The sequence below is a fragment of the Salvelinus sp. IW2-2015 genome, linkage group LG18 (genome assembly GCF_002910315.2).
Source record: "Salvelinus sp. IW2-2015 linkage group LG18, ASM291031v2, whole genome shotgun sequence".
Classification (NCBI taxonomy): Eukaryota; Metazoa; Chordata; class Actinopteri; order Salmoniformes; family Salmonidae; genus Salvelinus; species Salvelinus sp. IW2-2015.
The window spans coordinates 12,305,811-12,329,749 of NC_036858.1; the positions used below are offsets into that span (position 1 = coordinate 12,305,811).

A 23,939-nucleotide genomic window follows, 5' to 3' on the forward strand; every position below is an offset into this window, starting at 1 on the left:
CCCCCCCACTACCACCACTCCTACCCCTAGGCTCCCAGGTCTCCTTGCAGTCTCCCCCACAAATGACAGTCTTTTGGGCCTGGCTCAGCTGGGAGGGTCAGCCATGACAGAATCCATTACATTACAGCTTACTCACTCACTATACCACACTTAATTTGGTTTCCTAATGGTCACTCACACTGACAAATGTTGCTACTGTAACAACATTAGGACGCAGTGCTTTAAATTCATAGATCGGCGTCGGATACAGGCGGAGAGCCCTACAAAGCCTTCACTCACTGGCAATGTGTTTTGCTGTGCAACTAAGTATTCATTAGGGTACACCGTAGCGAAAACACTTCCTAAATGTACAAGCTCATGTTGTCCCTGCCTGTTTTGGTCTATTTTCTTCCGTTTTGTACCTAATGAATATGACCATGGACTCATGGCTTCAGCCATGTTGTAAAGGCCCAGTCTTTAATACAGGGAGAGGAGATGCAGTCCCATGTATTGTACCCACAGCTGCCTGGGTCCTCCAAACAAGTGACAGATATGGGATGGAGTGAGAGAGGGAAAGATGGGGGGGGGGGGGGATAAAAACAGGATAAGTTCCATTTTTCATCCCTCCTCTCTGCATCCCTCCCATCAAGTCTGAAGGCAAGCTGAGCCACTAATGTCCATTGTGTCTGGCGAGGAGGGCCCGACTAAATGTGTGTCTGGCACAAGTGTGTGTGTGTGTGTGTCAACGTATCTTACTACAGTATGTCTATGTGTGTGTGTATGACATGAAAACATATGGGTATACGAGTGTGTGTGTGTATACATAGTGATTGACGGATGTGTCTGTGTGTGTGCGCGCATGCTTGCATGTGTGCGTGTGTTCAACTGATGCGTGTGATAGAGAAAGGGTAGGTCAAGGCAGTAGCCCCACAGCCACCAGACAGACAGGCCCCACCAACCCAGCTGGTTCATGATATCCATTATGATTTACGTGCCAAGAGGAGCCTGCCGCCGAACAAAGACACACTACACAGAGTGTGTATGTGTGTGTGCGTGCGTGAGAGAGAGAGCTTCCACTGTTTCATATTTCCCCTCCTGTCCATCCATCCCTCCCTCTTTCATTTCTCCTTTTCCTCCTCTCTTGACCAGGCTGGCTGTTCCTGCCTCTAGGTGTGCATGCGGTGGGTCGTTTTCCGTTTGCAACTAGAGAGGGCATTTTTGGATTCTGCTCTTGTAAAATCAAACCGCTCAGTTCTACAAAGGCCTCGATCGGCACTACAGACAGAGCAAAGGTAACGATCGTGATGCCTGCCTGCTGCATCTCAAATGAAGACATGGCCAGCTGGATTGATTGGCAGCCCAGCAGCCCAGCAGCCCTGCAGAACAGTATAAAGTGCCAGAACTAGAAAGTGATTTGTTCAATGTTATCAGTTAGAGGGTTTGTTTGTCCGCTGAAAACTGAGGCAGCTGTCAAACACACTGTAGACACATTACTTAATTATAACCTTTGGCTCTGGGAATGAAGCTTATTTGCTTTTTATTGGCTAGCTACGCACTCCTATTGGCTAGCTACGCATACTTAATGACTGACTTGGCATTCTGATAGGCTAGCTACACATTCACTCGTTGATATCACAACAAAGCACAATGAATGAAGGGTCAGACCAGATATGATGCATGTAACCTGGCAGTGGAGGATTTTGAGAAAAAGAGGAGGTTATACTTGTTGTTTTATTATTTGGTTCTTTATGATTTGTTTCTTTATGAGGCTTCAGCAGCATAATCGTCCAACGCTCACTCACAATGGAGGGATTCTCATGAAGCTGGGATTTAAAGAGTATTCATGGGCCGCCAACAGAATTAGAGGGCCAAATGCCAAGGAGCAGATCAGGGTCCTCTTCAGCTGGAGAGACTGACTGACGAACAACGAGGATACTTGACTTCAGGGGGCACAGGGTGACCAAAGAGAGATGGAGCGAGAGAGGGGTAGATAGAGGAACGGAGAGGATGAAGAGCGAGAGAGATGGAGGGACACGTAGAAGGGAAGATAGAACAATAAAGAGAGCAGGGAGATAGAGAGAGAGATGAGGGGGGCTAGGCAGTGGGCTAGGCAGTGGGCAAAGAGGGCCAGGAAAGCAGACACACTGAACATATGCCCGCCAGAAACAGACCTGGGCAGTGGACTGTGAAGGCCCCTCGTGTGAGCCTGCCTCTGGTCAGATACAGATACACCCCCCTCCTCAGACAGACACACACACTAAGATACGTATAGCTATCATCAAATGCAATCATCATTACTGTACTCCAGCCAGCATGCAGTCGGAGTGGCATTGACTAAAATACAGTATATACTGTATTCTATTCTACTGTATTTTAGTCAATGCCACTCCGACATTGCTCAATCGAATATTTATACATTTCTTAATTCCATTCTTTTACTTTTAGATTTGTTAGATACTACTGCACTGTTGGAGCTAGGAACACAAGCACTTCGCTACACCCACAATAACATCTGCTAAATATGTGCATGTGACCAATAAMATTTTATTTGAGTCATCCATCCATGATACTCCCTGAGGAGAGGAGGAATGGAGGGTCACACACACACACGGACACGGACACACGGCCATGTCCCCAACTCCTCGTTGTGACCTAGATCCTTAGGCCACTGCTGACCACTGACCCCTGACCACAGAGAAAATTTGACAAACACAGTGAAATACATGCCAGACTCAATTAATCCAACTAGTCTAATTCTGTCCAAACAACAAGCAACACAATGCTGAACTGAAGCCTCAAAACAGGCCAAAGTGCCCAATGAAGATCAGATGGGTGAAAAAAACATTGATTTTACAGATGGTTGAATCCCCGTTGATGTGGCTCACTTAGCATAGTGTCCACACCACCAGGGGAACAATAACAACATTGGTCTTTGGGTTTCTGAGAYAAACCTCCAAATGTTCTCTTACAGTAAACATATTTCCTCAGTCAAACCACCAAATTGGGTTCAACAATACCTCAGTAAACTTTGACGAGTAGAACGCTACGCCGCACTGCCAGGGCCAATCACCGTGCGGCCCAGGTGGTTCTCGTTGACTCGGCAAACTCCTCGGAGGGGTGCCGTGCCAGAGGAAATTGGCTCATCCACGGCTCGTTTATTGCGCTAGCGAGCACCGCCGGGCTAGCGGAGGCCCTCCGAACCAATACCTGTTATGTCTCTTAGCTCTGGCTCGAGGAACCTTTCAGGAGCCAGTTATCCAGCCACGTCAGAGCAGCTGGGAGCCCTGGGAGCAGTGTTGGAGGAGAGGATCCCATCCAAGGCACAATTAAAGACACCCTTTTTCCATTAGCCTAGCTTCTAGTCTAGAGCCTAGCTAGCAATAGCTCCCATTGTATATAACCATCTGGGGCTAATAGGGGGCTCAGCTTCCCTCCACTGAAGAGTACTTCCTCTAATGAAGAGGGTCATGACGGTGTTAATTAAAACCACCATCTTGGACAATAGAGGCTCTTTGTCGTGTGAAAACTGTGGAGATGGGTTCATGGGACCATCGCATACTCAAAAAGAGTCTCAGGGCAGGACTGCTGATCTAGGATCCGTTTTCATTATGAGCCAAAAGGCTTATCTGATCCTAGATCAGCACTCTTACACTGAGACGCTAATACGGGCCCAGGTGTAAAGCTTCATTGGTCCATGGGGATGAGTTTCCCCTACTTGCCCATCTCCCCAAACAGCAACTTTTCTATTCAGGCAAGCCCCAAATTTAAGTAGTACCCCTCCTTAATTCCAACTGTCAAGCAGCGTCTGAAGATAGTTATCCTCAACATAATCCGCACCCCAATTTCTGCCTCAGCACCTCCCTCCCTCCTCTGCTAAGCTAACTAATCAGCTGAGATATTCATCATCATCTTGTGTGTGTGTGTGTGTGTGTGTGTGTGTGTGTGTGTGTGTGTGTGTGTGTGTGTGTGTGTGTGTGTGTGGTAATTTGGGCTGCGTTATTGCTTCTCTTCTCCATGTGTGTCAGTGTTAATGCTGCAAACCCAGTGGGGAGCTGCAGCGAGAGAGCGAGCGAGAGAGAGGAACAGAAAGAAAGAGAGAGAAAAAGAAAAAGGAGAGAGAACGCGTGAGCGAGAAAGAGAAAGCGAGAGAGCCCCCGGCTAGCCCATTAAAGGGAGGCCTTCTCCTCAATTAAAGGGAGGCCTTCTCCTCATTTAGAGAGAGGCACTGCCAGGGCCACACTGCTGCTCTGCAACCATAGAAACTAATATAAACTCAGCAAAAAAAGAAACGTCCCTTTTTCAGGTCCCCGTCTTTCAAAGATAATTCGTAAAAATCCAAATACCTTCACAGATCTTCATTGTAAAGGGTTTAAACACTGTTTCCCATGCTTGTTCAATGAACCATAAACAAGTAATGAGCATGCACCATGTGGAACGGTCATTAACTTCTCTAGGATAGGGGCCAGCATTTTCACGTTTGGATGAAAAGCATACCCAAATTCAACTGCCAGCTACTCATCCCCAGAAGATAAGATATGCATATTGTTAGGGGATTTGGATAGAAAACACTGAAGTTTCTACAACTGTTTGAATCATGTCTGTGAGTATAACAGAACTTATTTAGCAGGCGAAACCCCGAGGACAAACCATTCAGATTTTTTTTTTTTTAGGTCACTCTCTTTTCAATGAGTTTATTGGGAAACCAGATTTCTAAGGGACCTGCTTGCAGTTCCTACCGCTTCCACTGGATGTGAACAGTCTTGAGAAATTGGTTGAGGTTATTCCATTGTGTAATGAAGAAGTACGGCCATCTTGAACGAGAGTCACATGAAGTGTCCTGTTAGATAGAAGCGCGTGACCAGAAAGCTAGCTATAGTTGGTTTGAATCCTGTATTGAACACAGATCATCCAGTCTTCAATTTTATCGATTATTAACGTTAAAAAATACCTAAAATTGTATTACAAAAGTAGTTTGACATTTTTTGGCAAAGTTTACAGGTAACCTTTGAGATATTTTGTAGTCACGTTTGAGCAAGTTGGAACCGGTGTTTTTCTGGATCAAACGCGCCAAATAAATGGACATTTTGGATATATATCGACGGAATTAATCGAACAAAAGGACCATTTGTGATGTTTATGGGACATATTGAAGTGCCAACAACAGAAGCTCGTCAAAGGTAAGGCATGAATTATATTTTTATTTCTGCGTTTTGTGTCGCGCCTGCAGGGTTGAAATATGCTTCTGTCTTTGTTTATTATTGTGCTATCCTCAGATAATAGCATCGTTTGCTTTCGCCGAAAAGCCTATTTGAATTCTGACATGTTGGCTGGATTCACAACCAGTGTAGCTTTAATTTGGTATATTTCATGTGTGATTTAATGAAAGTTTGATTTTTATAGTAATTTTCATAGTAATTAATTTGAATCTGGCGCTCTGCATTTTCTCTGGCTTTTTGCCAAGTGAGACAGTAGCGGACCCACCTAAACTCAGATTTTTGGATATGAACTTTACCGAACAAAACATACATGTATTGTGTAACATGAAGTCCTATGAGTGTCATCTGATGAAGATCAAAGGTTAGTGATGATCTCTATTTCTGCTTTTTGTTACTTCTCTCTTTGGCTGGAAAAATGGCTTGTTTTTCTGTGGCTATGTACTGACCTAACATAATCGTTTGGTGTGCTTTCGTCGTAAAGCCTTTTTGAAAATCAGACATGTTGGCTGGATTCACAACAAGTGTAGCTTTAATTTGGTGTCTTTCATGTGTGATTTCATGAAAGTTTGACTTTTATAGTAATATATTTGAATTTGGCGCTCTGCATTTTTACTGGCTTTTGGCCAAGTGGGACGTTAGTGTCTTAACTTCTGTAGGATATGTGGGACGCTAACAGCTTACAGACGGTAGGCAATTAAGGTCACAGTTATGAAAACTTAGGACACTAAAGAGGCCTTTCTACTGACTCTGAAAAACACCAAAAGAAAGATGCCCATGGTCCCTGCTCATCTGCGTGAACGTGCCTTAGGCATGCTGCAAGGAGGCATGAGGACTGCAACTTATTGCCCTGGCCACATCTGCAATGTCCGTACTGTGAGACGCCTAAAACAGCGCTACAGGGAGACATGACGGACAGCTGATTGTCCTCGCAGTGGCAGACCATGTGTAACAACACCTGCATAGGATCGGCGGGACAGGTACAAGATGGCAACAACAACTGCCCGAGTTACACCAGGAACGCACAATCCCTCCATCAGTGCTCAGACTGTGCGCAATAGGCTGAGAGAGGCTGGACTGAGGGCTTGTAGGCCTGTTGTAAGGCAGGTCCTCACCAGACATCACAGGCAACAACATCGTCTATGGGCACAAACACACCGTCGTTGTACCAGACAGGACAGGCAAAAAGTGCTCTTCACTGATGAGTAGCGGTTTTGTCTCACCAGGGGTGATGGTCGGATTCGCGTTTATCGTCGAAGGAATGAGCGTTACACCGAGGCCTGTACTCTGGAGCGGGATCGATTTGGAGGTGGAGGGTCCGTCATGGTCTGGGACGGTGTGTCACAGCATCATCGGACTGAGCTTGTTGTCATTGCAGGCAATCTCAACGCTGTGTTGTTACAGGGAAGACATCCTCCTCCCTCATGTGGTACCCTTCCTGCAGGCTCATCCTGACATGACCCTCCAGCATGACAATGCCACCAGCCATACTGCTCGTTCTGTGCGTGATTTCCTGCAATACAGGAATGTCAGTGTTCTGCCATGGCCGGCTATGAGCCCGGATCTCAATCCCATTGAGCACGTCTTGGACCTGATGGATTTGAGGGTTGGGGTTGGGGCCAATTCCCCCCAGAAATGTCCGGGAACTTGCAGATGCTTTGGTGGAAGAGTGGGGTAACATCTCACAGCAAGAACTGGCAAATATGGTGCAATTCATGAGGAGGAGATGCACTGCAGTACTTAATGCAGCTGGTGGCCACACCAGATACTAACTGACTTTTGATTTTGACCCCCCCCCTTTGTTCAGGGACACATTATTCAATTTCTGTTAATCACACGTCTGTGGAACTTGTTCAGTTTATGTCTCAGTTGTTGAATCTTGTTATGTTCATGCAAATATTTACACATGTTAAGTTTGCTGAAAATAAACGCAGTTGACAGTGAGTGGACGTTTCTTTTTTGCAATGGTCTACAATGAATGGTCTGCAATGAATTCAGCTGTTTTTCCTCCTCTTAAATCTCAAGTCTCTACCTGTTTTATCCTCTTTTAAAATCCCCCACCGTGGCTCTCTACTACTACTGTACTACCGTTCTCCTCTTCCTTCCATGGCCTGTCCTCCCTCCCTCTCCTTTCTACTCTCATCCCTCCTTCCATTTTCCTCCGCCTCTTACCTTCTTCCCTTTCCTGATCTCCTCCCTCTCCTCCTTCCTGTCCTCCATCACAGGGCCCGCCATTTACTGCAGTAGTTCTGATTTAATGCTCCCGCTGACAATTTATGCAGCAGCCGCCAGAGAAAGGCACATTAGGCCCCACTGTACACCCAACGTTATGGATCGGTCTATAAATAGCCACGCGTGTCCTGTAAAAGCTTTTCATTACATAGAGACATCTCACGATCGATAGCCGCTAAATCTGTTTACTAACTGTGTCGGCCTTACAAATATGTTTTTTCAGACGGATAGCAGAGTAGTTCTATTTTTTTCTGTGGAATAGGACAAAAATATGGTTTGAAGTCTAAGTGCCGTATGTGTGGCAAGCAGTGCAAGCACAAAGAGCAGAAAGAGAAAATGATGGTATATAATGGTAAGATGGAAATGTGTGTATGGGGTTTGTACGGATCTGCTATGATTAAACACAGGCTCTATAGCCTATTACTGTAGGCTACGATAAGCTTTCACACAAATACAGTATTCACACGCAGCACACATGCTTTGTTCTGCTGAAACAGCTGAACAGACCCAACTCCTTACGACTCACTGGTAAAACTGGAATCACACGGCATCCCCCTAAAAATGTGCAGCTGAGAGAGACTAGGAGGAGACCAGGGGATCATTTCTCTCCCAGTCAGCTCCCCCCACCACTCCCTCCCTCCTCCCAGCCCCGTGGAGATGTGGATGCTTCGCAGGACAATTACCGGGTGACACTTCATCATGGGCCGCGCGACAGGCGCTGACGGGTCCTCGTCCAAACAAATGATGCCGGGGTCGAGGTTGTCGGAGCCTGCCTCCCAGCTCCGAGGCTGCAGCGCCGCAGCCACATTACAACTTTACTAGGCCTGTTGAAAAACTAAACATTAAAAAAAGAGACCCCCTCTCAGGCAGACCAATACACTCACCCCGTTGCCCTTTAAAAAAACACATTGATCAGTGGGGGGAGGGGTGAAGGGGGGGGGGGGCTCCCTCCCAAGTAGACGGAGATCTCTTCAAACTCCCCCCCTCCCCAAAGATAAAGGGGTTAAACGCCAGTTTAAGAAAAGACAGCTCGACAAATCTTGCATCTGATGAGCCCACTGATTTTGGTGCATGTTACTGGAATGGGACAGAGATCGGGTTCATTTATATGAGGATGGGCTATTCACTGAGCTTTTGGCAACGTTTTAACTGTTGTAGTAAATACACTTCCTCGCCTTGATAGAGGTTTGGTTAAAGCACAGCTAAGTATAGAATTAAAGTAGGTCAAAGGCGGAGACAACTAAAAAACAGATATAGTTTAAATAGATCCTTGATTTCTTATTGTAACACTGAAAATGAACCGTTGGGAAACTGTGGAGAACCTCAAAAGTATCACTCCCTAAACTACTCAACGCACCAGCATATTAATATAGGGTTTCTATGATCTCAGCATGAGAAGTCTGAAAAAGAACCAGAGAAAAAAGACAACAAACGCATTCCTAAAACTGCTATAGGAAAACAATACACCTCTGGTCCCCTGACACAATCAGCTCTACACGCATAGAACAGAGAGAGGAGAGAGAAACAATGAGAGCAGATAGAAATGTACATAAAGTAGAATAGAAGACGCAGCACACGTTGCATTATGACAGTATCGGCAGCTGGAGTCAATTCCATTCTAAGTTGAATGACACACGGAACCCATTTTTAAGAGTCGAGTTAAATTCCTGAATTGACTGACATTCCTGAATTGACCTCGACTGAGCTATAGCCTACACGACACAATTCCAATGACTTGCTTATCTAACCCACTCATTTCAAAAGAAAGACAGTTGAAAACCAAAACAAACTGCTCCATTTGAAATGTAAGCACTATAGCAAGCACTTCTCTCGGACTGTTGTGTGATAGTCTATTCATCTGTTATCACATTCTCTTCATTCATATTACCAACGTTCTCGCTATCGACATCCTCCAGTGATGAATGTGTTCATTTTTCCCTTCTAGAAACCAATGTGGACATCTAAGATAAATAAGGGGGGGGTTGTAAAAAAATAAAAAATAAATAAAAACAGCGGTGGAGTGATGCTTCATGTTGGAAAGGCCCTTGAGAGGCGTATTCAATCTTTCAATCAATACACACCATCGCCGGGTGTACGCCATCATTAGGGAGGACACTTCCCTGTTTATTTATCATCAACGAGACTCGCGCCTGACAGCTTCCTGTAAACAACCACTCAGTATGTATTTTTTTAACCCTTATTTTACCAGGTAAGTTGATTGAGAACACATTCTAATTCACAGCAACAACCTGGAGAATAGTTACAGGGGAGAGGAGGGATGAATGAGCCAATTGGAAGATGGGGATGATTAGGTGGCCATGATGGCAAGATTGGGAATTTAGTCAGGACACTGGGGTTGACACCTCTACTCTTACGATAAATGCCATGGGATCTTTAGTGACCACAGAGAGTCCGGACACCCGTTTAACGTCCCATCTGAAAGACGGCATATAAAAAATATATATATATAAAATAAAATAAATACCTGGATGACATGTTTACAAAAACAGCCTCATGGATTTCCATTAGATCCGATGACATTAGGTGAGCTACTACTACCAACAAGTACTACTACTGAATATGTTTGAGTGCAACTCCATCTCTGTCTGTTGACCACATTAATCTTCAGATGACCACATGAATCAAGCTAAGGTCAGAGGGTCAGAGGTTAAGTGACCTCCTTGGTCATTTGGACAATCATTCGCTATCCTAAAGACTTGGGGATGCATCAATAGACACTGAAACTTCAAAACGCCTTTGGAGTGAAGTACCACTGTGTGATGAAGAACAATGGGAGCAGATAAGATTCCTCTCAACAGTGTGTTTTTATTCGGGCGGGAGGGAGGGAGGGAGGGATGAGCTCCCCTGCTCCTCTGAGGCTGTTTGAAGTGGAGCGGTTGGGTTTATCTTCTTCGGATGGTGGGAGGGCGTGTGTGTGTGTACGCTCATGCGCTTGTGTGTGTGTGCGCCCATTACTGTGCGTGTGTGTTCGTGAGAGAGAGAGAGAGAGCTGGTCAGACTAAAGCAGGTGGGGGTCTGGGATGTGGACGAATGACCCGGGAGAAGACAAATGGCTTTAGCAGGAGGGCCGGTGACATTTATGTGGTTTCATGTGGTAATGGACGATGACCCCTGGGGGTCAGGGTGCCAATAAGGCAGAGTCCCATTCCAGCACAACCCTGAAACCTGAGCCAATCCAAAACAGGCCTCTGACTGTCACACACCCACACAGGGAGGAAGATGGAACAGTATCCATCACAGTGCATTCCTCACCTCGGACCACCTAGGGTGGGTGCCAAAAACACCCAGGATGGGTAGTGTGTGTGTGTGTGTGTGTGTGGTTAAGAGGCTCCCTGCCCTGTGTTCACTCAAGGCTCATGAGGAGAGGCTACTTCATACTGTTGGTGACAGCTTTGTGGTAATAATGTACCGAGCCCCTGCTACTGCAAGTGGTACGCTCAGTCAAGTGAGACTTTGCCTGGGAGGAGACACATACAGAGACTCCTCGGCAGCTAATGAGACAACTGGGAGAATGAGAATGAGAGAGAGAGTGAGAGAGAGAATGAGAGAGAGAGAGAGAGAGAGAGAAAGCAACTGAGCCGACTTTCAAGGTTTGGGAACAGGGGAGGAAGGGAGGGAGGCAGAGGGTGACCTGGATGGCTGCCAAGAAACAGAAGAGGCAGAACGAGAGGGAGGAAAGGAGGGGAGGGTACACCTCTAGCCATGGTAGCAGCGGGTGGTTATGCAATGTACACAAAACAGAGGAGGGCTGCGATCAAAGGCACCAGGTGCATACATAACAAAAATCTGACACTTCCGCAAAAAAAAAACGACAAGGGGAAGAAAAATGAAAAGAATGCACCGGGAAAAAAAGGGAACAGAACAGACACCCTCTGGAGAAAAGACGGAAAAGGCTCAGTGCCGAAGACACATCAGTGGAGATTTAGAACAGAGGGATGAGATCGATAGAATGGAGAAAAACAACTAAAACGGTCGTAGCTTCAGCTCTGGCTGTATAGTCATCTGTTCAGCCAAGCAGAGGCACATGGGAAGGTAAAGTGGTGACGGTGAGTAAATACTTAAAACATCAAGACACCGAACGGGGGGGGGGGGGGAAAGACAAGAATAGCCTAGTTTGGCTTTAGCTGCTCGAGGGAACGGGCCTATAAAAGTTTAAGGATGCTGAGTGGTGACAAACAGTAGTGTGTTGACGACTATTATTACTACAGCTACTACTGCTGTTTCTGTGCGAATTTCTCTGTATGTCACTCCGTGTCATTGTTCCCCCTTTTCCTTCCGTCTGTGTAGTACATTACGAACACACACACACTCGTTTGAAAGCTGTAAGAGAAGAGCACATGTTTGTTATTAGCTGGATATTTCCTGGAAAATAACGCATTTCCTTGGAAACTGTAATTGGTCATTTCCATGTAAAAGGACCCATGAGCACCAACATGTGAGGCTCATAGGAGCATGACAAAATGAGTATCAAATGAAAGATAAGAGTCAATATTTTTTTTAAACGAATGGATTTTTTAAAACTATTTTCCAACCTACAATGTTYGAATAAGCTTTGATTTCTTGTCAAACAAATGGAAAGGGGGTCTTATAAACCATCTACCAGAAAGATTCTTAAAAAGGCATTAGAAAGACAGACCCCTGCCAACAAATATCAACACTTTTATTTCGTTTCGGATCATTTTCTTCTGCCTTTTGTAACATAAACATTGCCTTGTGCCTTAAATTCCATTACCAAAAATCAACATATATTTAAGATATTTTCTAATTTCTCTCCCTCATGAGGATAGAGAATAATGAAAGTTCACAGAACTAACAAGTAAAGGTAAAACCTTTCAATTAGTTAGTGTTTTACAGATATACATTTTTTGAATGCATTACTAAGTGATTAAAACACAAAATTCTGTTACCAATTGGTAACAGAATTTTTGAAATATTTGTAATGGAATTTTTACAATTGAATTGGCTTACAGTGCTTACTTCGTCAAAACAATTGTGACTAAAATATTTGTCAAACACCCATTTGTCAGTGGCAATTGATGAGACTATAACTGACTAAATAGACACTAAATAGACCCTATTTTATTTGTTGACTAAAACGAGACAAAATTATCTCTGACTAAAATCTGACTACTAAGTGGAGTTTTTGGAGATTGAGAGCTTTTCAGTGATAAGCACAAGTAATATTAGCAGCACAGATGCGCAACACAGTTCTGTTCAGCAGTGGGAAGGACCAGTCACACCCGGCAAACACAGCCTACATCAGCTGGTGAGCAAATGATGAGTGTGGGCAGACAGGATCCGCTCCGGCTCCACCGCCGATTATACACATCGCATCGTGACTCTCTTGCTAACCAGTCACCACCAGCCTTCTAGTTAACTACTCTTTGCCTGGTTAATAAAACACAAGCTTCTTTACAAAATTAAAAACAATAACAGCATTCAGTTTAACAGCAAAATGACAGTCTAGCTATGTTTTTGTCTTCCTTGAGAAGGCTATAGAAAAGTAGGCCGTCTTTGAATTTGTAATCTCGTTCAACCCTCCCACTTTTCTCACTGCATTTCATATACAGATTCTGTAGCCAACGTAGCCAAGTCTCCTTCATTTCCTCAGAGATAACGGCTTATTCTAGGCCCTTAGGCTGACTTATCTCAGCTCACTGGTCACCATAGCAGCACCCACCCGTAGCACGCGCTCCAGCAGGTATATTTCACTGGTCACCCCCAAAGCCAATTCCCCCTTTGGCCACCTTTCCTTCCAGTTCTCTGCTGCCAATGACTGGAACGAACTGCAAAAATCACTGAAGCTGGAGACTCATATCTCCCTCATTAACTTTAAGCATCAGCTGTCAGAGCAGCTCACAGATCACTGCACCTGTACATAGCCGATCCAACTACCTCATCCCCATACTGTATTTATTTATCTTGCTCCTTTGCACCCCAGTATCGCTACTTGCACATTCAWCTTCTGCACATCTATCACTCCAGTGTTTAATTGCTATATTGTAATTACTTCGCCACCATGGCCTATTTATTGCCTTACCTCCCTTATCTTACCTCATTTGCACACAATGTATATAGACTTTATTCTATTGTGTTATTGACTGTATGTTTGTTTATTCCATGTGTAACTGTGTTGTTGTATGTGTCGAACTGCTTTGCTTTATCTTGGCCAGGTCGCAGTTGTAAATGAGTACTTGTTCTCAACTAGCCTACCTGGTTAAATAAAGGTGAAATAAAAATAAATAAAAAGGCTACCATTCAATAGACATGACCAATAATACCTGTGCTCCATTTATTTTACTTCTATCGTGCATCAGTGGGCCGCATTTTACACTTATCAAGCATATCTGCTACGTTCGAAAACGTTTCGCAACTGTAAGTGGCCCTGGTAACGTTACCTGTAGCCTATAGGCAAAAATGTTGTAGCACAGAAAGGAAAAGGAAAGCAAACAATTTGACTAAATTCCTCTTGCCACTACGCTATCTGACAGGGTAAATAACTATTTTGAGTTCATGTGGACACAGTGACTCAGACTTGAGCACTTGGACCAGGACTCAAGCACTGGGGACTTGGGACTCGATTCGGACTCGAGGTTTAGTGACTCCACTACATCACTGGGCGAAACAGTCATTAGCTCCCGTTCTACTTGAGGTCCTCAATGTGGCTGCGGTGTCTGTGGGACGAACGTTCATAACAATGGCGATGACGTGACCAATAGATGGAGGTATACTACTTTGCCAATGTCATGAAAATAATAGCCAGTTGGTAGAAAAATACCCAAATACAGTATGTAAAGGAGGATATTACATATTTCTACCTTTGTGTACCTATTTAGGAAACATCACCATGAAGAGAAACACATTCATATTTGTGTAGTACAGATCAGGGACCCATGACCAAATTCCGTTACCGCAATTCTGTTACCACTTCACTTACTGTAGTTCAATAACCAAAAGAGAGTTTTTCAAACTCAAGGTGTCATGTAATAGCTGATAGCCCATTCTTTCTGAAGACATCTTTGAATCTTAATTCAGAGCAGATATTTAACATCATTTTTTGAAAATGTGTTCACATAAAAAATAATAAAAAATAATTAAAAGAGGGAGATTTTTTCAGAAATACTGTCACCAAACTTTGCATCTGCAATGTTCTTCCAGTAAATGTGTTTTGGTAGAATTGGGTTGTATGGTGTGTTACACTGACATTAATGTTTTTCGTGTGGAATACATTTTAAGAGAAAAATCTGAGTCTCAGCGCAATTACATTAATGTGGAATTGCCCAATTACAGCTGTGCCAATGCTGCCACACACCCCAGGCTAATAAAGTTAAACACTGCACCGAGCTGCACTATTGTCAACACTAAAAGCTACAGACATCAATATTCTGACTTGCAACAAAGGATGGTTCCTTATCATTCAATGGAATTTTCTTTACAACATCCTCGTTGACAAAAGCCTCCTTCCTGTAAAGCCCGAAAGAGAACAGAAGCATTCAGGTGTTGAAACTTCTTTTCACCGTACTGAGAAAAAAAACACATTTGCGGAACATAGGCTTAGATACAGATAAATGAATAACGGCGGCCCACTATATACACACTACATAGCCAAAAGTATGTGGACACCCCTTCAAATTAGTGGGCTTGGCTATTTCATCCACACCCGTTACTAACAGGTGTATAACGTCGAGCACACAGCCATGCAATCTCCATAGACAAACATTGGCGGTAGAATGGCCCGTACTGAAGAGCTCAGTGACTTTCAACGTGGCACCGTCATACAGTAGAATGCCACCTTTCCAACAAGTATTTGTCAAATTTCTGCCCTGCTAGAGCTGCCCTGGTCAACTATAAGTGCTGTTATTGTGAAGTGGAAACCTTTAAAAGCAACAACGGCTCAGCCGCGAAGTGGTAGGCCACACAAGCTCACAGAACGGGACAGCCGAGTGCTTAAGCACGTAAAAAAAAAAATGTTGCAGGTCCTTGGTTGCAACACTCACTACTGGGTTCCAAACTGCTTCTGGAAGCAACGTCAGCACAATAACTGTTCGTCGAGAGCTTCATGAAATGTGTTTCCATGGCCGAGGAGCCAAGCCTAAGATGACCATGCGCAATGCCAAGCGTCGGCTGGAGTGGTGTAAAGCTCGCCGCCATTGGGAGATCGGTGCGGAAGAACTTGACTGGCCCAACCCTGACCTCAACCCCATCGAACACCTTTGTGATGAATTGGAATGCCGACTGCGGGCCATGCCTAATCGTCCAACGTCACTGCCCGACCTCACTAATGCTCTTGTTGCTGAATGGAAGCAAGTCCCTGCAGCAATGTCCCAACATCTATTGGAAAGCCTTCCCAGAAGAGTGGAGGCTGTTATAGCAGCAAAGGGGGGACCAACTTCAAATGAATGCCCATGATTTTGGAATGAGATGTTCGACGAGCAGGTGTCCACATACCTTGGTAATGTAGTGCATGTGCACCGCCTCTGACCTCTATCCCAGTCACATGACACAGCAACTGTTGAGCTGTCCACACTGCCAGTTGGACACACACACAGCAAATAGGCATTCTAGGCCTACCCATCGTACAAATAGAACATTGACGCACTACTTTTCCCACTCAAGGAAGGGCTATATAAATGTATATAATATATCAGACGAAGCCCTGTCATCAATTTCTCCTCTCCAGTCCTGCTCTCAGTGGCTGTCCAAAGCACATGTTTTTTTATTTACCTTAGCTCTATCTGGGCCGTGGCCTGGGCTCAAACTGGAGTCTTTTGTCTTTGGCATCATTAATCAAGTGTCCTCTAACAAAAACACAGAACCAGATGAGAGACAAAGGGAAGAGAAGGGAAGCGGGGAAGAGACCGGGGGGGGGGGGGAGCACCGAGCTGGGTAAGGAGGAACAGAGGTGTGGGAGGGGATGCTTGACCCACATCCAAGACCTTCATAAATCAACTGTTAACAATAACAAGCAAAGTTTCATGTGGCTCCTCGATTGATTAATCCGTTTTCAAATCCTTTATTTTTTCTGTCTTCCCTCTGCTTTTTGGGGTTTTGAAGTGATGCGAGAGAATGTGGACTGCAAAGGTTGAAACAGTTTGTGTCTGATTTGCTCCACTAGGCTAACGTCTTCATGGGTAGCATTTCGATGGTAATGGTGACTGCACCCTTTTCTATTTTAAGCTTATTTGCTCTGACACTATTGACTGTTGCATCCTCTACCAATCCAGCCCAGGTCTGTTAACGTGATGGACCCAAGATTTTCAATACATGCATTTTCAATACATACACATGCCCACAGAAACATACCACAGTGAGCACACATAGGCCAGCGCACCCGAACACGTACACCCCCCCCCCCCCTTCACACACATACACAGAGCTGTCCTCCCCTCTACGGTGGAGAAACACACCGCAGGATGTGAAGTAGCCTCCCGAGACTCTTTGTTAGGTGCGCATCGATCTGCATTGAGTGTGGACAAGGAGGGCCGGGGATCGATAGGTAGCCATTATGGGAGATGTGTGCAGTGGGGCTTGAGTGCAGCTGGGGCCCTCCCCGCTGTCACTACCTCCCTTGTCGTCTATTGGAGATTTTTCTCCACTGGAGCAGGCTACGCTCCATAGAGGGAGGGGGGCACACCAGCTAGCGGCATCCCAGGAGAATACCACCACACCAGGATCTCTCCCTCCCTCTCCGTCTGTGCGTGCGTGCGTGCGTGCGTGGAACAGCTTGATCCTAAGACTCTGTCACGCACTCCCACTGCACATAGTCAGGGAGCACTGAATGTTCTATTCCTCTGTCTTGTCAGATTCAGAGCGCAGAGAAAAACAGTATTACTGCATTTCCGTATTACAAAATGTGTGCCGATGACATAACTAAATGTGCCGTAGTGTCTTTTAAGGTTTTAAAGCAAAATGTAGTGCCTGTGCCCTTTCACAATGCAATGCTGTAGGCCTTCCAGTTTGATATGACACTTAAATGAAGACACGTAATGTTTGATCAGATGCTTTAAAAACCTCCATGCGGTAGCCTGTCGGCGCTCCATCAAGAAGCGGAGATTGAAAACGTGATACATTTCAGGCGATTTGAGACCTGCAGACACTCTCAATAGGCCAGTAAAATAAACAAATGATGCAGTCCAGCCCTGCTCCAGCACTGTAGGAAAATCACCAGTGTCTCCCCAAGATTCACTATAATATGGCACTAAACACAATTTAGACTTTTCTTTCTTCTCCACTCCAGATCTCGCCACCATCACTAGGAGTAGGATAAAAACAGTGCGTTTGGATGACGTTATGGAGTGACCATTAAAAGCCAGGCAAATGCCTTTACCAGTTGTTATGAAATGGAGCCGGGGTGCCAAGTCAAGGCCCGGCGCTGCATCTCCCTGTCGAAAAAACCTTCTCCAGCTGACCAAAGATCTGAAGTGCTGCTGAGCTCTGACGGCTATAGTGAGCGGTGCCTGTTGGCTCGGCCATCCACGGAACTATATAACAACTCCTACCTCCCCGCCCTTTAGTTGTGTGGCTGTGGGCCCTCTGTTGCAGCGATCTGGGTTCTTGGCTTTGGCCGGTGACCAGGGCAGCAAGCGCTCACACACAATACAGTACTGTGCTTCGTGTGTGAGTGAGTGAGAGAGAGGGAGGGGGGTGAAAGGGAGAAGAGAGAGAGCGAGAGTCTGGCTCGTTCGAGGCTTTATGAAAAGGAGCCCTCCACACCCTTTCTTCCATACTGGATTACAGGGCCTGGACTTCCTTGCTCCACATCCCCAGATGACAACATTTCTGATGACTTTTTCCTCTCTCGCCATTTCACTGGTTCGGAAAAATAGAGCCATTTTGGAGCCCTCATACTGTAGCTCCCCATCCTCCGGGCTGATCCTTGTTGTTTGTAAATCTCAGAGGAAGTCTATGGGCCGGGCAGCAGCACAAGTCACTGTCAGACTGCAACAAGGCTGCAGTACAGAGCTCCGGTCCGTGGAAGAGGCACAGCCGCCCCCTTTAAGGCCCCCGAGGGGTCACCTGGTCCTTTAACAGCTTGTCATTCTCCACAGCTGGCCCAGCTGAGCTGTGCATGTATGGTAACAGGGAGAGCCTCAGCGAGCCGCCGCTCCGGAGCGGCACAGGGAATTTGTTTATGTTTCCCGCTGCCAAGATCCTGTCAGGAGTAGCCCCAAAGCTCCAGAAGAGGAACTGCAGACTGTTCAGTCTCGAGCTAGCTACGCCCTCTCGCCTGCATGCTCACGACTGCTGTGGGGATCATTTGGATTTCATTGTAAGGAAGGGGCTCCATAAGTCTCCTCCACAATAGCTCTTAACAGACTGCCTCAGTGCAATGGAGGAAGTAGGGCAGTGTGGGTGCTAAACATCAAAACCAAATCAATTTAAATTATCTTAAGTCCAAGTACTACAGTAGTCACATACAAAGTGTTAAGTGTTTAAATTCAAAACATCTTCACAGGCTCCAGTTTAGTGTCACCACTGCCCAGACATGCGTCAGACAATACCAAACATTACAGCACTTCACATATCTGTGAAGGACTCTTGTGTATGACTCCGGGTCAGAGAGTTTGTTCCACTTTCCCTCTCCTCACCATTAAACGAGCCAGACTCTATAGTAGACACAGTAGGCCAGGAATGAGCCTCTCAACTTTTCAAGCCCTATGCTGGCCTACTAGAGTCGTGTCAAGCACCGGGACTGTCTTCATTTTGAGACAGTGTAGAGATAGAAACAGATGGATAGGTGTGTAAAAGCAGGGGGGGTGAAGGAGGTTCAGATGAGGGGAGGGAGTGAAACAAAAGATGGAAGAGCACGAGATATGGAGACGGGTGTGATACAAAAAAAGGAAGCAATCTCGTCAGTGATGAGGTTTGGATGGGCCACTGTCACATGTCACGTCGCTAGGGGGGAGTGATGATTCCCAGCATTCCACAGCTTTAGGAGAAGTTAACCGCCAACAAACTATGGAGCAGAGAACCCCTCAACTGTCGGCAACAACACTCATTCATGATTAGCTAAATTCACAGATGACAAAACTGTCTGTGGCTACATAGGAACAATACTTTAGTAGAGTTCTTTGTCAGCCTACACAAGAATTCAAACATTCCATTACTGAGTTTCATCGAATCGCTCAATAATATCGGAACATTCAAGGGCTTTGTAAGAACACACATAAATATCTGAACCATTCAATAACTAGGTCTATACTGTAGAAACGTTTCCTAAGAAATCACAAAATACCTGAGTGTCAAAGGAATTGCGACAGCAATATCATACTGTAGCCATTCTTAGCTCCATTAGGACTCGCCTGATACTCTGTGGGTTTCATAACTCTGTGGGTTTCATTTGCTAAAAGAAATCACAATATTACACACCCGACAATGAAAACTCCGTAATACTTTCCATAAAGAAGACCAAGGTAACCACTTGCTTCAGACCGCACACAGAGTGAGAATCATTAAAGGCATGTGTTACACATCAGCTGCTGGAGCTGCTCACCACCTAAAAGCTGGGACTTCTGAGAGGCCAGTTCAAATGTTGCTTCAACCCTGAAGCAAAATCAAAGAGCAATCAGGAGTAGTAGAGTGATATTTCCCAGGGTTCAAAGTCATATGAGATAGGAAGGCTAGAGTAAAAAAAGATGTCCCGAGCACATAGAAAGGACAGAAAGTAAAGAGGAGGCCAGTTGGCCAGCCCCAGCCAGCCATATGCCAGTCCAGCCCAGCTCAAATGTGGTTAGCTAGCCTAATGGGGGTTTTTCAGGAACAGGGGGCATACTTCAGGAACAGGGGGCAGAGCTGGGCAGGGCTGGGGCAGGGCAGGGCTGGGCAGGGGCTGGCCTTGGCGTCATCATGCACATCCTATCGGTCTTTCCTGTTACCGCCGGGAAGGGACTGATCACCTCCCTGTGGTGCTGGCAGGACAAACCCGCAATCTCATCCCTCTGGTCACAGTCTGGATGGCTGTCTGAAATGAAGACTGTCCTGCTTTACTGTGTGCCGTGACCTATAGCCTAAAGTAGGGCACTGGACCAAAGCCTATTCACTTGTAAAGGTCACCAACGCAACTTGACCTGCTCTGCCTAAACCTAATGAAAAGCTGTTCAGTTCTGCTTTATCTTTGCCATTTTAACTTGGGAATAAAACTGTTACTAAATGTTCCAAATGAGGAAAAACTGTGGAATTACACTTGATCTGACACTTGCAGATCGTAGGCCACATGCCACGTAATGGGTGAGTGTGTCGAGTTTGACAAACAAGACATTCCAACAATACAACGGTAAGTGACCTTCACTTCACCATGACAGCACAAGGTAAGACAAGGCAGAGGAAAAGCTAACAGACACTGCTCTCTAAACTTAAACAAATCAACCACAAAACCCCCTAATATAAACAGTGGCATGCAACGAAAAAGACAAATGAAACCAATGAGCGCTCGCTGCCTCTTAGAAGAACTCGGTCTGACCGCTCCCCAGGTTTCACAGGGCCGACAAATTCGGGCTTACCCCAAAAACGTCAATCCGCCCTTTTTTTGGCCGAGGAAATGTCCCAGTCAATTGATTGCAGATCCTCAGCTCTGGGAGAGAGAGCCCCTCAAACTGGGAGCTTTGGTCCTTATCCACATGCTGCATGCAGCCTCACTCAATCTTTCCCTCTCTCTGTACCACAGCAGTGGCAGTCGCCTCACTCACAAGTCTCTCTCACATTCTCCCACTCCCTCCCTCGGCTACGGGTAATCTCTCGTTCCACCAGATTGGGCGCTCTTTTTTTCCCCTCCCGACATCATGTGAAAGTGGGAGAAAAAAGTATTTTTGTGGTGTGTGTGCGGATTACCTAAGGCCTACAAGTTCGCAGTGTGAATGGCTGCAACTCAATTACAGCAATGTGAATCAGGTGGCAGAGGCTAGAAACCACCCTCAGCATGACATGGGACAAAGACTACTTCAACCAGGGGACTTCTGGGTTGGATAGCGGTTAGACAGGACGCTTTGTACAGTTGCATCGGTTCTGTTTACGCTAAAGAAGCCGTCGCTAAAACATAGCGACTGTTTACTAATTTGTCCCGTCACAAGTGCAAATCGTAATTAACGKCAAGTTTTCGGGGGGAAACTGGAAATGTGTCACGTGCCAGGCCATACTTTACCAAAAGCAACATGACATGAATTGCAGACCTGGATATCTAAAAAGACATTGATATATCTTAGATGAATCTTTAAGAATAACAAAACTGTTTTGGACTGGAGTTAAGGATCCTGGCCAGGGCCGACCATTTAAAATGGAAAATGGGTTTTTGTCAAATATAACTGTAAGCAAAGACAGTACAGCGGGACTAGAAATCCAATAGAAATCCCAGATCACGCTTGTGGCTACGTTGGCTAGCTAAGCTGATTCGCAGAAACGCGTCATTGGGTCTAGCGGTCGTCTCGCGCCGAACTGCGCATGTGAAGGCCATCAAAATCAAAAGCACTTCGATATCAAGTTGTTTTTGACTAAAATGAAACGTTTCAGAATGTAACTTTCAGGGTTGAAGTAATAACATGTTCAACTACTTAAGACATTGGTTTGAATCTAGGTTGTGCTTTTAGATTTAGAAAACATTTTCAACTAAGAGAAACTAAAAGTTATTCCTTATCAACTCCTCAAACCGCGGCCTGGTCTGCATGGTCTGCTTCACAAGCGTTCCCAGAAGTCTCACGATGTTGCATTTCTTGGTTTAGAAACTCTGTGCTGTAAGCTAGTTTCCATGCTCCACTTCCTCTGGTATCCGGTGTCTCCAATCTGACAATTAGCTGCCCCATGCTAGGGCCCCATGTAACCCCCGACCTCACTTCCTGTCTCACTGCAGCGCTCTCTTCCTGTTTGCAGGTCTGGCCTGTGTCTGAGTGGAGTTCTGCTCGTCGTTCCTCTCAGCTGCTGCTGGCGCAGCGTGTCAGCTTTGCTTGTAATGGCTGGCCTTTTGCTGGTCCACTAGGTCCATCATGGCTTCATTTACGGTGGGGGGTGGGGGGGGGGGGCTGGGTGTGAGGCTCGAAGCCAACGCTGATGAGAATAGACAGGAGTAGCCTGGGGTAATCACATCTTTATCCTTGCTGTTGGAGACCACGCTCTCGCAGACGCTAACCTCTTAACACACACACAAATGGAGGGGCAGGTTGGATGGCTGCCAAACACGTACGTCTGCTTTTCAAATGGAACCCGATAGCCGTGACCCACACCGTTCGGCTTGGCTCAAATCGGGAGGTATCCGTCGCAAGGGTTTGAAATGATAACACAGTGGGACCGATCGAGAGCACAGCTCTACCTGCAAGAGACTGGGCCCCTCAACAGGAGGCCGGATTTAGCTCTCAAAAGAAAAACATTCATCCACTCCTGACGTTTTCTAACTCATTCTGACAGCGGCTCCCTGCCGCGTTGGGCCATGAAATATGAAAGTGTGAATAAATGAGTGTGGAGGGAGTGAAGCGTTGTTACAACAGTCGTCTCCTCACTGGGGGTCATCTGGAAATGGCAGCCCTGTGACCAGAGTCATGAGCTCGCATTAGACAAACATAACGTGTTGTTTTAACCAGACCCGCTATACAAATACACACCCGYCCCCAGGCCATTGGCTCTCAGTGGTAAGCCCCCACAGCCATGGACCCTTCACATCCCAAAGGATGGCGCTGCGATCGAAAGATGCGCATTCATGCCAAGGTCACAGACCGCCATTGTCCTTCAGACCCTTCAAAACAAACAGGGAGGGTCATGCAACGCCACCCTGTGGAACCTCAAAGCACAAAGATTAGGGTTGTCAGTAGACACACAACTCACTCCAACAGAACCTCTCAAACGCCGTGACAATGAGACAGAATGTGCAGAATATGACCGGGTGACGATAGGAGTTTCTCTGATTTACAATCATGTGAGAGGGATTTCAACTTTCAGACTAATATATATGTATATATAAAAAACATACATACATACCGTTTTCACCATTTTGCACTTGTCCTGTCATTTTCGTTCACTTTTAGTAAGTTAAGTGAACAGTATCAATCATAACATAATTAAAAAGGTACACAATAAGAAGTATCACATTGGTCAAGCCATTAATCTGACCAAGTCACTGAAATAGGGAAGCTATTTTTGCACCAATATTTCATTTAGTAAAGTTTGCCCCCGGGGCAGCATGGAAAAAATGGCAAGATACTTAATCATATTGTGTACTTATAATTTGATAATGCTGGTAAGTATTATGATGAGATTATAATTTCCCATGTGCCACCAAAATAATGAGCGCTTGGTCAGATTTTCAACTGCATTCACAAAAGGTAAACCACAGAAGCTTGTTACACCTTTTCTTGCTCCCTTTCATATGCTAATGTTGAAAGCTCTGCGTTTTAACTGGCCTAGTTTGTAATGATTCAGGGCGACACCGGCGTTCTCTGCTTTTTGTATTTGTAGGGAGGAGAATAGGGGATGGATCGTATATCACCATGATCATAAATCAAWTAGTCTCTTCGC

The 23,939-nt window shown here is 45.5% G+C and overlaps 1 protein-coding gene across 5 annotated transcripts in view; it reads right to left on the reverse strand.

The window, feature by feature from the left end:
• raraa (retinoic acid receptor, alpha a) overlaps nt 1-23,939 on the reverse strand; it is a 201,918-nt gene that overhangs the window by 155,070 nt on the left and 22,909 nt on the right. The window contains exon 1 of one of the 5 annotated variants that reach the window (XM_070448324.1): nt 20,945-21,074. The exons of the other annotated variants lie outside the window; for them this stretch is intronic. The gene's annotated coding sequence lies outside the window, so the exon portion shown is untranslated. Of the gene's footprint in view, nt 1-20,944; nt 21,075-23,939 lie in introns of those variants that run through there. 5 annotated transcript variants of the gene reach the window in all.